The sequence below is a fragment of the Manacus candei genome, unplaced genomic scaffold (assembly GCF_025592945.1).
Source record: "Manacus candei isolate 608988 ecotype Guabito, Panama unplaced genomic scaffold, ASM2559294v1 h1tg000002l, whole genome shotgun sequence".
NCBI classification, from domain to species: domain Eukaryota; kingdom Metazoa; phylum Chordata; class Aves; order Passeriformes; family Pipridae; genus Manacus; species Manacus candei.
In genome coordinates this window covers 11,138,939-11,144,938 of record NW_026138050.1, presented here as the reverse complement: position 1 = coordinate 11,144,938, position 6,000 = coordinate 11,138,939, and the positions used below count along the sequence as shown (strand labels likewise).

Here is a 6,000-nt window from a genome sequence, read left to right as displayed (position 1 = left end):
AATGAGCAGCACAAGGAAAACATGCTGCCACTGCACTGCCTAAAAGCAGCAGCAGCCCCTGAGTGCTGTGCTCCAAGCCTTTGCCACAGATAACTCCTACAAACCAAAGTGTGTGTGAGGGGCACTGGGATTGAATGGCAGTGAGGTTTTATAGCTGCATCATACCCGGGACACTGGAGCCCTGGGTTCTCCATAGGCATGAGCTAGGAAAGAGCCCATCTATTAAATATGTAGAAAACATGAACTTTCCTGCAATTAGCTCATTTTTATCATTCTTTACATAAATGTTTATAACTGCATAAATCCTTCAGACTGTGTGTGCTGGGCTGAGTCTCTGTGCTGCTATAGGTACATTTCTTGGTCAGCCCAATGTCTTAACTAAGCTTCTGGACAGGACAGCTTTGCCTCTTCAACACATTTTTGGGGTGGAGGGGAAGTACAGACAACAGGACTTTAAAGTGAGGGCCCCTCTCTTCTCAGAGGAGAGAACTTTTTAAGCTCTGAAGGATTGCTGCAGGTTCAGTTCATGCTTTATGAACACTTTTGGTTCAGCTTTATCTCTTTCCCTAGGTAGCTTCCTTGGCCCAGGAAATAAAATGGTATGTGTTCAGTGACCTTGATTATCCAACCTGTGTTTTAATTCCTGCACTGGGAGGACTGTAGATCTAAGCAGTAGCTGATCTGCAGAAGTCTCCTGTAAATATTTAGAAGTGTTTGCCAAGGCCAGCTCAAACTTCCCTGGGTGATTTTTCTCTAATGCTTTTCTTTATCTCTCTTGCCTTCAGATAAAATGTCAGCTCATGAACTGCAATAATAGCCTTTCCCTTCAGATTTATTTTTTTTCCTCAGTTTTGATTAAAGAAAAAAAAAATAAATTCCAGGACTCTGTAGGAAATTTCTCACAGGGAAACTTTCTGTGATAGCTACAAATTCTTACAGTATCTCCGTGGCACGGTGCCCGCAGCGAGGAGCCGCTGTGCCTCTCCGGGCCGCTCAGAGCTCCTGCGACGTCTCCCCGACTTTGTGCTGCTGATCCGAGCCTGACGATGGCACAGTTGCTCAGCTCCAGGCTGCCTGGCTGTAAAGCATCACTTACAGACGAACTGATAACCCTGATAACATCTGAGCCCCTCTCCTTTACAACAGAGACTCTCTAATCCACAGCAGTCCGAAATACACGACAAAAAATAGGGGGAAGAGGGGGGCAGGGAGGGAAAGGGAACAAAGAAAAGGGGAGGGGAAAAAGAGAGAGAAAATTAAAAAGTCCTTCAGTCCAATGTCATTCCAGTAGACCAAGGTCACGGTGGGGCCAGATGCTGGTTGCAGCTCAGCTCCGGGGAGCAGAGGTCTCCGGAGGGCTGATTGCAGCAGTCGGGCTGCTCTAATCTCCTCGGGCTGCTCGCAAAAGGCAAAGCCATCCTCGGGACACGGCGAGTGCTGGGCCAGCCACCCCACGATCCTCTCCAGCAGCCTTTGTCCTCTCAGCGAGGGGAGCTCCCTCCTGCACCGCGTCTGCCCCAGGCCTCGGGGGAGGGTGTTTTTAAAATGCAACACTATTGAAATAACAGAAAATGTAACTAGGAAATAGAAATGTGGGCACAAAGAATGACACTTTTTTGAAAAGGATATAATGGTAAGGAAGTGCAGAGGATCTTCCCTGTAAGGGTAAGGGCTATGAGAGCTGGGTACTGCAACAGGGACCATAAACATCATTTATACCCATTCTGCTCACCAGCACTGAATGTCTGTCTCTTGCTAAACTTCACTGCAACTTTGTCCTTTTCCCTAATAATTGATATATTTTTTTGCATTGTTTTGAGTTTTGTTTAATTTTCCTATTAAATGCAGAGCCTAGATGAAGGGGATCACAGAATTTCTAATAATGATTTCACAGGCCTGCCACCACTCGAACAGAAGAGGCAGGTGTAGACACTGATATAAATTCCACTGAGTTGCCATTGCAGTCGTCAGTCTGCACTGGAATCCTTTAAGAACTGTACAAGGAGTACCAAAAAAAGCTTTGTGTGAGGAACCTCCCAGAAGTATTTTTTTACAGCTACCAATCTTACTTAGTTCTACTGAGAAACCACAAGATTTGCTGATAACATTTCTCTCTTATCATGTTCATTTTCAAAATACCACAAGTAAATGGTTTGGCAGAAACAATACCATAAGAATAAGTGATAATCAGAAACAGTAAGAGATTAAGGAAAGTCTTTGAGAGTTTTGGTTATATATACAGACCTAAACTGCGTTCAGGAAATAAAAAAAAAGGCATAAAAAAGAACTGAAATGGGGGAACACGCTAGCCATGTTGCCTGACCCCCAAGGGCACCACTTACACAAACCTTTTCTCCAGAGTTAAGAGGGAGCAGCTGTGTTGGGGGTTATTTCACTGTGTCAGTGAGAAAGCTCCTGTAAATTTTTGATGTCTCCCCACTCCAGAAAGTGGAAAGGGTTTAGTAGGCAAGTTAAAAATACTCCTGTGAGCTCCTGGTCGTGCCATGGGGGAGCCCTGCCAGGAGCACCCAGACACAGGGATCCCCACAGCCCAGCTGGGAGCAGCTCATGGGGCGGTGCAGCCAGTGCTGGCAGCTGGGTTTGAGTGTGTGCCCTCTGCACCCTGCACAGGGTTTCAGTGTGTGCCCTCTGCACCCTGCACAGGGTTTCAGTGTGTGCCCTCTGCATCCTGCACAGGGTTTGAGTGTGTGCCCTCTGCATCCTGCACAGGGTTTCAGTGTGTGCCCCCTGCACCCTGCACAGCCCAGGCACAGCAGGGCCCCTCTGGCTGCAGGCAGCTGTGAAGCCAGAGGAGGAGGAGAGACTTTTCCAGCCAAGAAGCCTGGCTGGAGGTTGGTCTCCTGTCTAGTTCCAGTCAGGCAGTTCTCTGTTTAATCCTTGTGGCTTCAGGCACTTTCTAGGTGAGTCTATAGGATGAGCAGCTGGAGACAAGGTAGACATTAAAGCAGATTTAGGAATGAATATGCTAAGTCTATCCATATGGTACTTTATATCCAGCTTAATGTGCCCTTGAGTCGTTCCCTGTAGCTGTGCTCCATACAGAAACCCCTGGCTCTCCCTGGAGGGTACATCAAACATTGAAGATTTGTGGAAGACAGTGCTGGTTTCAAGTGCCTTCAGGCATTGCCTGATGTCCAAAAAGACAAGGATGAGGAAGGTGGATGGACACTACTTTAAGACCAGCACTGAGCTGCAGTATCAGATCTTTGCTGGCAAAGGAGCTCACTCTTCTCCCCGAGGTCTGGGCTATCACTTACCAGTTTGTGAGCTGCAACTTCCAGTCTGTTCCCTCCCAAGAGATGAGATAATTTTTTCTTGAGCAAGAAGCATCTTCTGCAGCATTTGAAAGGTCTCAAACACGAGCTCGATGCCAAAAGAGAGATGATGCTGGAGAAACAGTGGTTTCTGCAGCTAGGATTCATTGGGATTTGGGCAGCTAGCATTTCTGAGTCTGCATTGCAACACATTCCTTAAGGTCTGGGATCTCTATCCACTGAAAATAAATAAATATATAGAACTGTCTGTGACTCCAGTTTTAATTCTGAGGGGATTTACTGCCATAGAAATACGGTGTTTGCTTGAAACACAATTGAACTCGCACCCGTGCTCCTTTGCTGGGCTGTGCACTTTGCTTCCCAACTTCCACAGATGCTGAAGAGAGAATGAGCAGATCTTCTTAAATCTCAATTTAAAATGGCACCCTCCCTCCTTCCCACTACCTCCCATTCACCCACCCACCTCCCCTCCACGGCTTCAGATGTTCCTGATTACTTATGTTTAGCTTCCAGGTTGAGAACTGCTCCCATATTCCCAACACTGGGTCTCCAACACTGGAAATTAAGTAAATCTTGTATTTTTTCTTGTAAAAGGCATTTAACTCCAACAATATGCAGTTGCAGCTGTGAATGACTGAACTCATTTTATACAATATGTTTCCCAGTCAGAAATGAAATTGGCAGTGCAAGCCCTCCACCCCCCAGAATTACTTGGCTAAAGTAGTAGCCAGATGAGCAAGCAAAAAATCACAAGAGGATTAAACCAAATATGCAGCTCAAAGAGAAGAGCAGCTGAACCCTCCAGCATTTCAATACACAGCTGATTCAGCAAAACAGATACACATTCAAATGAAGGATGTCACTGAAAGAGAAAACCAGGCAGCTTTATCAATAAAGTGTGCAGCCTGTCCTGGTACAGGGAAAGCAGCAGGCTGGAAAGCTACACAGAAAAATGAATTGGGAAGAAGAATCACTCCCTGTGGCTTTCACTGGGACCTTGAAGCCCCAGTAGGAGCCACACCAGGAAAGGTAACTCATGGAGATAGGCCACTGCCCGTTTTATCCCTCCATTATCCCTTCTTGGGTCTAATCCCTGGAGTGTGGGGTTAGAGGAGGCCAGAAAACAGCTGCATGTTTTTTCCCAGTCACGCAGTTTATAGGAAGTGGGATATTATTTAATTCAAGATTGCAAGTTTATAATTTTCACCCAGCTACAAGTTTTTTTATTATAGTACACAGATGCTTTATTGTCTGTGAACTATTCAGAAGTGGACTTGATTAGCAACAATGTTTTCATTTCACTTATATGCCAGCACAGTGCAGCAGAGAAAGAGTTGAAGAGATTCACATTCTCATACTCACATCCTCCTCACAAGAGATTCTGTGCTCCTTGGTTGCTACAAAGCTGGGGTTGTCTCAGTCACAGAATCTTGTCCCCCGTGCTGGCCTGGGTATGGACACTTTGTAAGGGCTGGCTTGGGAGGTGCAATGTTTGCCAGTGCCCACATCCTTGAGGTTTGAACACAGGCAGAAGCTGCTGTTCCATCACCTTCCTGCCAACAGAAAAATCTGCTCAGAGAAACCTTCTCACAAGAGCAAACCTTCTCCACAGAAAAGTAAACGGGAAAAGGCTGGGAGAGCAGCTGATTAAAGGACATGCCAGTGCACATTAAAATATTTGCTAATTGCAAATATATTGTCCCACTGTGCTGCCATCTCCAGCTCTGTCTCACGTGAAATGCCAGTGGGCTCCAGACTGGATTTTGCAGTTAATAAGCCCATCCCTGCCCAGAGGATGGGAAACTGCAGCAACACTGAACACTGATGTTGCTTTCTTGCTCTTGTTTTTCCCTCCTCTGTTCCCACATTATATTGGGGTAATTATGCTCAGCATAAAGCAGGCTACGGTGCTGAGTGTGACCTGAAAACCTAAAGAGTGAACTAATATTTAGATTTAATTTGCAAAGTTAGGGAAGAGCCATGTTGAAGTTGATTAGATAAAGACTGTGTGCAAGATTTTTCCATTTGTTGCAAGTTTTCTAATCAGCACAACCTTGCCATGAAGGAAGAGGCTGGACATCTCCCAGCAGCCTGTGAGCAATGGGCAGATAAATCCTCCCAAGCAAAGGTAAAGCAAAGTTAATAACTTGAACACAACAGAAGAACTGCTTCCATGAGAAAAATGTTCATTTACATGAGTTAAATGTTTAGGGCTGGTTAAAAATCACAGTGTGAAAAAAAAAAAAAAGAAAAAATAGCTCTGGCTGCTGATGCTTGGGTTTGGGTTGCAGTGTTTAGAAGGATAAAGGACCACAAATTCCCATCTGCTGATTGAAACTCTTTTCCTTACTGTTTTTGGGTTGTTCCTGGTTGAAGTACTTGAGAGATGTTAAAAGAAAAATGTTTATAAAAAAGGGGGAAAAAATGCTGGAAGCAAACCAGCAGAAAAAACAAGGCTGCGGTTCCAATAAGAAGGAACTTGCAATTATTGTTCAAATCAGGTTCATATTTGGAATCGTGTCTCTAATCCAATAAAGTGTGTAATTTCAGGCCCATAAATAATCCCTGTTTTTAAAAGGATTCAAATTTCACTGCTTTGATATTATAGCAGGGAAATGGTAGCACTAAATGGCTGCTATCATTTAGCAGTATGCATTTATTTGACTAGAGTTTAAAAGGCTGTGTTTTTCATAGTACTTATCTA

At 44.8% G+C, this 6,000-nt stretch overlaps 1 long non-coding RNA gene across 1 annotated transcript in view; it reads right to left on the bottom strand.

The window, feature by feature from the left end:
• Positions 1 to 953: 953 nt before the first annotated feature.
• The window catches only part of LOC127475548 (uncharacterized), a 138,271-nt gene continuing 133,224 nt past the window's right edge, over positions 954 to 6,000 (bottom strand). Inside the window, exons 3-5 of the long non-coding RNA XR_007906237.1 lie at positions 4,659 to 4,849; positions 3,279 to 3,514; positions 954 to 1,553 (exon numbers count right to left, since the gene is read on the bottom strand). This is a non-coding gene — a long non-coding RNA (uncharacterized LOC127475548). The remainder of the gene's footprint in view (positions 1,554 to 3,278; positions 3,515 to 4,658; positions 4,850 to 6,000) is intronic.